This window comes from Cupressus sempervirens, chromosome 11 (assembly GCF_028749045.1).
Source record: "Cupressus sempervirens isolate cs-2001-9-10 chromosome 11, ASM2874904v1, whole genome shotgun sequence".
Lineage (NCBI taxonomy): Eukaryota > Viridiplantae > Streptophyta > Pinopsida > Cupressales > Cupressaceae > Cupressus > Cupressus sempervirens.
In genome coordinates, this window is record NC_143128.1 from 386,351,946 (window position 1) to 386,363,310 (window position 11,365).

Genomic DNA, 11,365 nt, shown 5'->3' on the forward strand with positions numbered 1-11,365 from the left:
TAATTAATTAAATGGAGTTATTTAATTAAATGAGAAGCCATTGCTAATTAATTAATTGAAATCTTTGTCCCCTCCAGGAAGCGCTTCAATTCCCTCTAATCTTCCAGATGTTAAATCTTATTTAAAACCAATCTCCTCTCCAATCTATATACCCCCTCATAAACGACTTAGCAACCCATCCCCTTCTCCTAACCCTAATTGTTCGCTTGGATCACTGCAACCAAACCCCCTTGACAAACCAGTTCACATCACCATTGATGATGTTGAGGATTCTTGGTTTGACTGTCTAAAGAGAGGGATCTTCGCAATTTGGACTGGCCCTTCCAAAGACATCCATCTCTTAATGGAATGGCTATCGGACAATTGCCAGGAACAGGTAAGTATCTTTCACCATCATGAAAATGTTTTGTTTTTTTAATGTGAAGAATAGTCTGTTAAAAATGAGTTTATTGTTGTCTCGGAATGTTTCTTTAAAGGTTTCTGTGTCAAATTTGTTGAATGGGTTCCTAATTTTCATATTAATAAGGTGGATTGTATGATCCCATTATGGTATTCCATGTCTCTTCCTCTGGAGCTATGTGATGTTGATATTATATATGAAATAGGCTCTACAATAGGAGTAGTTATTGCTATTGATGCTTCCTTTTTTAGCTATAATAGTATTAAAATTCTCATCAAACTTAATATTAATCACCCTTCAGAGTTCCAAAAGAAAATTATTACCAGGAAAGCCTCATATGATATAACCTTTCAAGAGTATAAAGGGAAGATCATTGATATACTAAAATCTAAAATTAAAAATAACCACAGACCTGAGGTCCTTCCCCTCACATCGCACTTCAGAGACAAATTCCCAGGACTAAGTTCTAAATTAGTCAGAAGGAATAAAAATTCAGGAAACTACCAATCAGAGATTCAGATTGGACAAAATTCTCAGGCAAAACAGAGGGTTTCATTGATAAAAATGATGCCAGATGAGATAGAAGGTACTCTATTAATCTCAAAAGCAGATTTAATAAAGGATACAAGAGTATTGAACAATGGTGTTTGTAGCAAAAATGACAAGGAACTCAAGGGAACAAAAAAATGTGACAACAAACATAAGACCAACAAAAGGGGAGCTGATGGAATTAAGATTCAGGTTCCAAATGACAAAAGAGAGCACCCCAGAAAAATGAAAGAGCCAACTGTTAGACAATACAAGGAAAAAAGCAAGGTTTTAGAGTGAAATGAATTATCAGACAGAGCAGACAGTAAGGATTATAGGACAAACAAGGAGAATTTGGGAGATCAAGTTTTCCCTCCCTCAGAATTGGATTATGTGAATCATACAGAGAAGGAAACCCAGGTTGATAGAAAATGGAAGGAGAAGGAAGAATCAGCAAAAATCAAAATTGAGGCAGGCAATAGAGAAAAATTTGGTCAAAATCATGAAACAACATGCAAATCAGATGGGATTTGGAACAAAGACCAAAATCTTGAGCAAGGCACAGTAAGGCATGAGGCTCTTGCAAAGTATAAAGAAAGATGTAATAAGGAGGATGGAAATGAAGAAAGCAGTTGGAAATTAGAAAAAATGAAGGGGCCTAACATATACATATATCAGGAGGAGATTGATGGGAACAAGGATACTGCAGGACAAGGAGAGATACAAAACAACATTATAGAATCAATAGATAATCAAGATATAGGTGAAGCAGAAAATGTCATGCTTTTCTCTTCTCCCAAGGTGTGGATGGAAAAAGCAGCTTCTAGAGCAAAAAAATAGGATTCTCGGCATTTGAACATTGATTTTATCCATGAATCAAAGTTAACCACCCCGCATATTGAAGGTGCTAGAAGAACTTCAAAATTTTGGCAGACACAGAATGGATATCCTTCCTCGCCATTCACCCCAGAGGAGATTCAGTCGCAGATTCAGAATGATGGAAAAAGACTAGAAGTCTCTATCATTAAAGACTTTCAGCAATTTTTAAATGAGGACCTAGAATTTACACCAGAGGTTGGATTATCAGAGGTTGAGGCTAACAGTCTTGAGCAGCTATCAGAGGAACTTATTAAGGTGTTTGACTTTGATAATTTAGATAAGAGTACTACCTCTCAGAAAGAGAGGCTGATCCAAAAAATTATCAAACTGGGAGGAGATGATTATACTGTTGAAGATCTCCAAAGGGATATGATAAAGATCCAGATGGAGGATAGTGCAAGGAAGCAGGACAAACAGAGTGAGAATAAGTCAAAAGACAATGAGGTAGGTGAACGGACAAACATGGGAGAAAGAGAGAATAAATAACTGGAGGAGGACAGTCTCGAGAGTAAAATCAGCAAAGAATTGGAAATGAAAGAATTTGAAAGAACAGAGGAATGCATTTGTCCAACAGCACAAGAACTGGGTATATTTCAGCAAGAGCTTGGTATAGAAATGAATCAGGAAGGTATAACCTCTCCAAAATATGGTAAGCCAAAAGGAAAAAGGGGGAGGAGATCACTGAAGGATTTACGTGAGGCTGAAGGCCTAGCTAGAGAAGAAAGGAAAATTGATGAACTCCTAAACATGGGGAAGGGGAAGTGCCTTCCTAAGACTACATGAGGATAACTTCATGGAATGCTAGGGCTCTAAATTCCCCCAGCAAGAAAAGGTTATTAAAACAACATTTAAAAGGTTTTAATTTAGAAATAATATTAATTCAGGAAACAAAACTAAATAAAGTAGGAGACAAATTTAACAAAATGTTAGGAATGTGGGGTTCAATCTTCATAGAGGCAAGAGGCCCCTCGGGGGGTTTAGGATTTGTTTGGAACCCTAAGAAAGTTATTCTGACTTATTTAGTTAATAACAATAATTGGATGTGTGCTAGTATATAGAGCCTAAAATCAGATACGAAATTCATCCTAATCAATGTGTATGGTCCTAATAATACAATAGGAAAGAAAATTGTTTGGGCTGAATTAAGTATGGTTATTTCAAAACACAAAGATTGTCCAATTATATTAGGAGGTGATTTTAATATGATTTTAAGTTTAAATGAGAAAATAGGGGGTACTCAACATCTCTCACTATCATCAATAGAATTCAAAGTATGGATCGACAAATTTAGTTTATTAGAAATTCCTCCAAGCAATGGTATATTCACGTGGAATAATAGAAGAAAGGATAACGATTATATTGCAAAAAAGTTAGATAGATTCTTTATTGTAGGAAATATCTCTTCTTACAATAAAAACTTCCAATCCTCCATTCTTCCCTTCGTAGGATCAGATCATTTCCCGGTATGTTTGGAGATTTCAAAACCTTCTAAACCACAAAGAAATCCTTTTAAGTGTGAAAAGATGTGGTTTCAGGATTCAAAATTTTTAGAACTGATTAAGACATGGTGGACTCAAGAGGACTTCGTTGGGTCCAGAATGTTCGTTTTCATTTCGAAACTCAAATTACTGAAAGAAAACATTTTGAGGTGGAACAAAGAACACTTCAACAACATTTTTAAAGAAAAGTTGGAAGTTGAAGATAAACTGAAAAACCTGAACAAGGAAATTATAAAATATGGCATGAATTATGAGAAATATACTTTAGAAAAAGAGCTCCTCATGAAACAAGAAGATATTTTATCCAAAGAGGAAACCTTCTGGAGACAAAAATCCACAGAGAAATGGTCGGAAGAGGGAGATCAAAACACAAAATTCTTTCACAATTCTACTATTCAGAACCGATCTCTACAGAAGATATCTAGTATCTCGACTCCGCAGGGTTTGCATACAGAAAACCCTACGAAAATTGTAGACACGATAGTCTCTCACTTAAAAAATTTACTAAATAATTATGAAGGGTCTAATAGGGAAGCACAGGCCCAAATGCTCAAATTTATTCCAAAATTGGTCACGGTAGAAGAAAATAAAAATCTAAATAGACCAATAACATTGGAAGAGGTAAGGACTATGGTCTTTAATATGAGTCCAGATAAATCTCCAGGCCCAGATGGGTTTCAAGCTTTCTTTTTTCAAAAATGTTGGGATATACTTGGAGAAGACCTATGGAGAGCAATTGAAGTGTCAAGAAATGGTGGTTCCTTGCTGGCTGAAATCAATTACTCATTCTTCACACTTATCCCTAAGAAGGAATGTCCGAAAAATCCTGGAGACTTCCACCCTATAGCTCTGTGAAACACTATTTACAAAATTTTCTCAAAAGTTATAGCCAATAGACTCAAGGCAATTATGCCAAAATTGATTTCTGAGGAACAAACAGGTTTTGTTCTAGGTAGATCCATTTTGGATGGCATACTCATTATTCAGGAAGCTATTCACTCAGCTGCCATAGATAAAGAACCATGTATGTTTATGAAATTAGATATACAAAAGGCTTACGATATGGTTGATTGGCGTTTCCTATGCAAAGTTCTAGAAGCATTTGGCTTTTCACGTCAATGGGTAAATCTAATATTTAAGTTTATCTCAACTCCAAAGATTTCTGTTCTAAAAAATGGGACTCCTGAAGGTTTCTTTGAAATCTCCAGGGGTATTAGGCAAGGAGACCCTCTATCTCCCTCTCTCTTCATTCTAATGGTTGAAGCCTTTGGTAGAGCAATCTCCTATGCTTATCAGGTTCGGAAGATTTCAGGGATTTCTGTTACCAAAAACCTCCCTAACATTACCCATCAACAGTATGCAGATGACACTATTTTACCTGGCAAGAGTTCGATCCAAGAAGCTATGGGTTTTAAAAATATACTTCAAAATTATATGGATGCTTCAAGGTAGAATGTTAATAAAGATAAATCTGAAATATTCTTTATGAACACCTCTCCGAAAATGGAAAACAAGATATGTGGAACTATGGGATATAGAAAGGGTATGTTCCCTTGTAAGTATTTGGGTATCTCCCTGGAAAAGAACTCGAGATACATCAAAGTTTGGCAGGATACGATTGAAAAGGTGGATAAGCGGATTGGAAATTGGAAGAATAGATGGCTCTCTAAGGCTGGTAAGATTACTAAGATACGATTTGTCCTCTCAGCCATCCCGATTTTCCCTTTGGCATGTCTTCCTCTCACAAATTGGATGTCCAAGCGATTCGAATCTAAACTTAGGAATTTCCTTTGGAAGGATAAGGAAAATGATAAGAAACTCGCTCTCATTAAATGGGACAATTTATGCAAACCTAAAGAATGTGGAGGTTTAGGATTGAGGAAACCACAATGGCAAAATGAGGCTCTGGGAGCCAAACTTGTATGGAGATTATACCAAGTACATGAGCACAAATGGGCTAAAATTTTATATCATAAATATCTGAATCCAACGAAGCCAGAATTGCTGTTCAGAATGGGAAATTTGTCAAAAGGGTCAGAATGCTGGAATTTCATGGTAAAATGCAAGGGTATTATCAGCAAATACCTAACGTGGGACTTGGCTGCAGGAGATAAAGCCTTGTTCTGGGAAGACTTCTGGGATGGGCTCCCTCCTTTAAACACACCTCCCAATTTAGAAAACCTAATAATAAGGCTAAAATCATTGTGGGGTAGTAAGGTCAAAGATTACAAAATTAAAGAGTTGATTGATGGGGAACTTCGATGGAGATGGCGATCAATAGATGATTTAGATCTTGATCCAGAATCAGTTGTAGCCTTCAAAAAGATCATCTCGAATAGGAAAATAAAAAAATCTGAAAGGCCAGATAGTCTTATTTGGGCTGGTTCAAAGGATGGATTATACAGTGTGAAACAAGGTTATCAGGTTATTATTCATTCACAGTAATGGAACTAGGTGGAGATCCCATTAAAATTGTGTTGGGATACAGCTTGTCTTCCTAAGGACGATTTATTTCTATGGCTTGCCCTTTAGAACAGAGCTTTAATAGCAGACAGACTCGTTAGATTTGGTATAAATGGTCCTAATTGGTGTGTCATGTGTAAACAGAACAATGAAGATGTTGATCATCTCTTTCTCAACTATCCTTTCGCATAAAATTGTTGGGAATAGCTCAAGTCTAGACTAAACTGAGCTACCCCTCTACAAAATTCTCTTAAAGGGCTCCTATGTTCATGGCCCACAAATATGGGACATGGGGTCTATAGCAAATTCTGGAATATTTGCCCATCCATAGTTGCATGGGAAATATGGAAAGAAAGAAACCATCGTATTTTTAAAGATCAAGAGCGAAATCTAGGTAGATTTATACTAAATCTAGAAGCTTCAATAGTAGAAGTAATGAATGCTAATCTGAGGAAGACAGTGCATGTGGAAGGATCTTTCTCATATTGGGATGGAATTATGAAGAAATTATGGTCCAACCTTATCAATCCACCACTGGTGTATTCGACAAGCAATAAAGAGGCAAGGGAAAAATGTAAATGGGTCCCGCCTCCCCCAGGTTGGCACAAATTGAACTTTGATGGGGTAGTGAGAGGGAACCCGGGTATAGCCGGGGTAGGATGTATTTCAAATGATGAGAATGGCAGATGGGTAGCAAAGCTAGCTACCCCCCTTCCTCCTGTTTCCAATAACGTGGCAGAACTTGAAGCCTTGGAGAAGGGTCTTCAACTCTGTCTTAAATTAAGCCTCCCCAAAATCCACATTGAAGGCGATTCTCAAGTCGTTCTTAATGCTATCAAACAAAAAAAGACCCCAAATTGGGTCTTGAATTCGAAACTCCAAGAAGTGTTAATTTTAATAGAGCATTTCAAGGAGATCAATATCAATCATATTAATCGAGAAGGTAACTCATTTGCAGATGAACTTGCCAATAAGGGTGCGGATGGAGAATCAATTTTATTGTTCAAGTCAGATATCTCCCCTCCTTTATAATAACAAGATAGTTACTTATCAATATAATCAAATGTAGATTGATACAAAGTTACATTCTTAGCCCAACATAGAGGAAAGGGCTGAAAAAGGCCGCATACAGCATAGATGATAATGGCAAAATTCCATACCCTAAAAAATACATGGGTCTCCCAGAGGGTGATGAAGAATTGAAGACAGCCCCTCGTCGACAAGCCCTAATCATGAGGGAAGGCCTAGCCTTCTATAAGGAATGGCCTCGTATGGAAGCCAACATTAATTTTATTTTACACTGGAGAGGGATCATTGAAGAAGACAACAACGAATGGGTATACAACTACCTCAAACTATTTAATACATACATTGAGCCGGGAGTCTCCTTCGAGGATTTGAATGCTATCAATTTCGACATCTTCAAGTCTGAAAAAACAAGCAGGGTCTCACTACGAATCGATCTGCCCATGAATATGGCCACAGAAGATATTGAAGATGAACCCGAAGAACTTATGGTCACATGGAAAGATTCAAGATGGGGTAGGTCTCTCAGCAGTAAGGACTTTTATATGTAATGTGTTAATATAGCTTGAAGAATCCAATCTTAGGTCTGGTTTAAGTAGCTAGAGTAGCTCAGTAGTAGTATAAACTTTATGTTATACTCTGTATCAGACAGATTGATACCTCCTAATTTTGTGCTCTGTTTTGGGCAAACTAAGGGTATAGGATCTAATCTCCTCCCATATAAAATCTTTTCTATGGTATATATATGAACACGATAGAATTCAGAAATTTTAAAACCCCCCTGTAACTTGGGTTTGGATGGAAAACGTGTGTCTTTTAAACAATAGTATTTAGTTTAAAAGTATGAATATTTTAGATGCTCCAGTTGGCTGTGAGAAATTGATCATCTGATTAAATTTAGGACTTCGTGTAGTAATAATTTGTCTCTGTGTTAAATTTCTTCTGGGTTTCTTCCGCTTCCTTTTAGAATAGTATGTGTCTGTTTCTTATGGTTCCCCTGTAAGTTTATTCTGGAAGAAGTACTTAATTAGAACTTTCATATTATTGATGCTTCCTATTATGATTGATTTTCGAGTTTGTTTCTTATTATGTTGATGGGATTATCATAGATTAATAACAGTGCTCTGATCTAAAATTAGAGGATATGCTCTTTAAAATTCCATTGTATGAATAAGGCTACTATTGAGATATCTAGATAATCTTTCTTGAGCAAGATTAACTAGGTCTATTTTGGTTGGAGAAGCACTTGATTAAACTGCTGGAGTATTTATTCTCAAACCCTCAGACCAAATAGGGTATCCTCTTGGTATGCCTTCATGAAAGAGTGGATTAATGGATAATTCTTAGGAATTATTTGGATAGAGATTTAGTCTACTGGATTGGTCTTTTAAAGTATATGCTATGAGCAGTCATCTGTGATTAATCCTATGACTTGAGGTTTTTCACAATATCTATGTCTTGGAAAATACTTTATTACTGCTTTCCCAGCTATTGGTGTTTCACAGGTATTGATCAGGTGATATCCCATTTTGGTAATTAATTTTTCTCTCCCTCTCTTGTATTTTGAATTTAAATTAGGAAAGATGAGGTATTTTTTGGATAGATTTCCAAAATAAGTTGTAGTAAAGATGCTGATAGATCTTCATAATCAGACAGAATAGTTTATGATTAACCAGTCCTTTGAAAAGGTTTTTAGAAAGATAGGTATATTTGGCATAGGTTGGCAATGAATGTACTCCTATAAACAGAGTTGCAGTTTAATAGGAAAGATTTAGACAGCCAAAAGATGGATACGAGCAGATTCTTTTGCTTTAGATCTTTCTTTTAGGTTGGAGATAAGAGGATATTTGTATTTTACTCGCCTCGAAAGAAAATGTAAATAATACGGGTATGCCCCGAAACCGTATGTATTGAAAATTTTAAATTGTGATATTATCTACTTGGGTATGCCCCTTTTATCATTGTAAAAACTGGGGTATGCCCCTTTTATCAATGTATAATATAGAACTGCGGTCCCGGGCAAGACTGGAGGGTTTCTTTCCCCATTCTTCCCTACCAGTGCCTGTCAGAACGTGCGACTTTCTGTAAGACTTTGACTTAATCATAATTTAATCAAGGCTTCGACCGTTTATTGATTGGAAAAAAAAAAAAAAAAAGTGTCTCTAATTAATTAAAGATTATTTCATTAAATACAAAAAGTAATTATGAGAGCATATCTCATTTTATTAAATTAAATATCTCAACAAAATCTCTCCTCAGTTCAAAAAGGGAAATTTCCAGTTCACTATTGATCAAAAATGAGTTAAATCAATTAACTCTTTTTTCTACTCAAATTGAATCAGTTAACTCCTTATTTTACTCAAATTAAATCTGTTAACTCCCTTTAATTTGCAAATCTCCCTTTATGACTGAACTTCACCTTTAATCCTGACCGTTGATTGAAATCGATCTCAACCGTTGATGAATTCCAGGAAAGTCTATTTAAGAGACCCTCATCTCTTCATTTTGAAAGGTTGAATGAGAATTTGCATCGAATTGTTGCTGGAATTCATACTCACATTTGCTCATATTCACATACACCAAGATCAAGTTTGACCAAAAGTTGACCATATTTAACCACGATTGACTTGAGTTGACTAGTTTCAAAAAGAATTTTGAAATAATTAAACAAAATTATTTAATTAAATGGAGTACTTACTTCTAATTAATTAAACAAAGTTATTTAATTAAATGAAAAGCCATTCCTAATTAATTAAATGAAGTTATTTAATTAAATAAGAAAAGTGTCTCTAATTAATTAAAGATTATTTAATTAAATAGAAAAAGTAATTATGAGAGCATATCTCATTTTATTAAATTAAATATCTCAACAAAATCTCTCTTCAGTTCAAAAAGAGAAATTTCCAGTTCACTGTTGATCAAAAATGAGTTAAATTGGTTAACTCCTATTTCTACTCAAATTGAATCAGTTAACTCCTTATTTTACTCAAATTAAATCTGTTGACTCCCTTTAATTTGGAAATATCCTTTTATCACTGAACTTCACCTTTAATCCTGACCGTTGATTGAAATCGATCTCAACCGTTGATGAATTCTAGGAAAGTCTATTTAAGAGACCCTCATCTCTTCATTTTGAAAGGATGAATGATAATTTGCATCGAATTGTTGCTAGAATTCATACTCACATTTGCTCATATTCACATATGCATAGATCAAGTTTGACCAAAAGTTGACCAGATTTAACCATGATTGACTTGAGTTGACTAGTTTCAAAAAGAATTTTGAAATAATTAAACGAAATTATTTAATTAAATGGAGTACTTACTTCTAATTAATTAAACAAAGTTATTTAATTAAATGAGAAGCCATTCTTAATTAATTAAATGAAGATATTTAATTAAATAAGTAAAGTGTCTCTAATTAATTTAAGATTATTTAATTAAATAGAAAAAGTAATTATGAGAGCATATCTCATTTTATTAAATTAAATATCTCAACAAAATCTCTCTTCAGTTCAAAAAGAGAAATTTTCAGTTCACTATTGATCAAAAATGAGTTAAATCAGTTAACTCTTTTTTCTACTCAAATTGAATCAATTAACTCTTTATTTTACTCAAATTAAATCTGTTAACTCCCTTTAATTTGGAAATCTCCCTTTTTGACTGAACTTCACCTTTAATCCTCATCCTTGATTGAAATCGATCTCAACCGTTGATGAATTCCAGGAAAGTCTATTTAAGAGACCCTCATCTCTTCATTTTGAAAGGTTGAATGAGAATTTGCATTGAATTGTTGCTGGAATTCATACTCACATTTGCTCATATTCACATACGCAAAGATAAAGTTTCAGCAAAAGTTGACTAGATCTAACCATGGTTGACTTGAGTTGACTAGTTTCGAAAAGAATTTTGAAATAATTAAACAAAATTATTTAATTAAATGTATTACTTACTTCTAATTAATTAAACAAAGTTATATAATTAAATGAGAAGCCATTCCTAATTAATTAAATGAAGTTATTTAGTTAAATAAGAAAAGTGTCTCTATTTAATTAAAGATTATTTAATTAAATTGAAAGAGTAATTATGAGACCATATCTCATTTTATTAAATGAAATATCTCAACAAAATCTCTCTTCAGTTCAAAAAGAGAAATTTTCAGTTCACTATTGATCAAAAATGAGTTAAATCAGTTAACTCCTATTTCTACTCAAATTGAATCAGTTAACTCTTTATTTTACTCAAATTAAATCAGTTAATTCCCTTTAATTTGAAAATCTCTCTTTATGACTGAACTTCACCTTTAATCCTGACTGTTGATTGAAATCGATCTCAACCGTTGATGAATTCCAGGAAAGTCTATTTAAGAGACTCTCATCTCTTCATTTTGAAAGGTTGAATGAGAATTTGCATCGAATTGTTGCTGGAATTCATACTCACATTTGCTCATATTCACATACGCAAAGATCAAGTTTGACCAAAAGTTGACCAGATTTAACTACGGTTGACTTGAGTTGACTAGTTTCAAAAAAAATTGAAATAATTAAACAAAATTATTTAATTAAATGGAG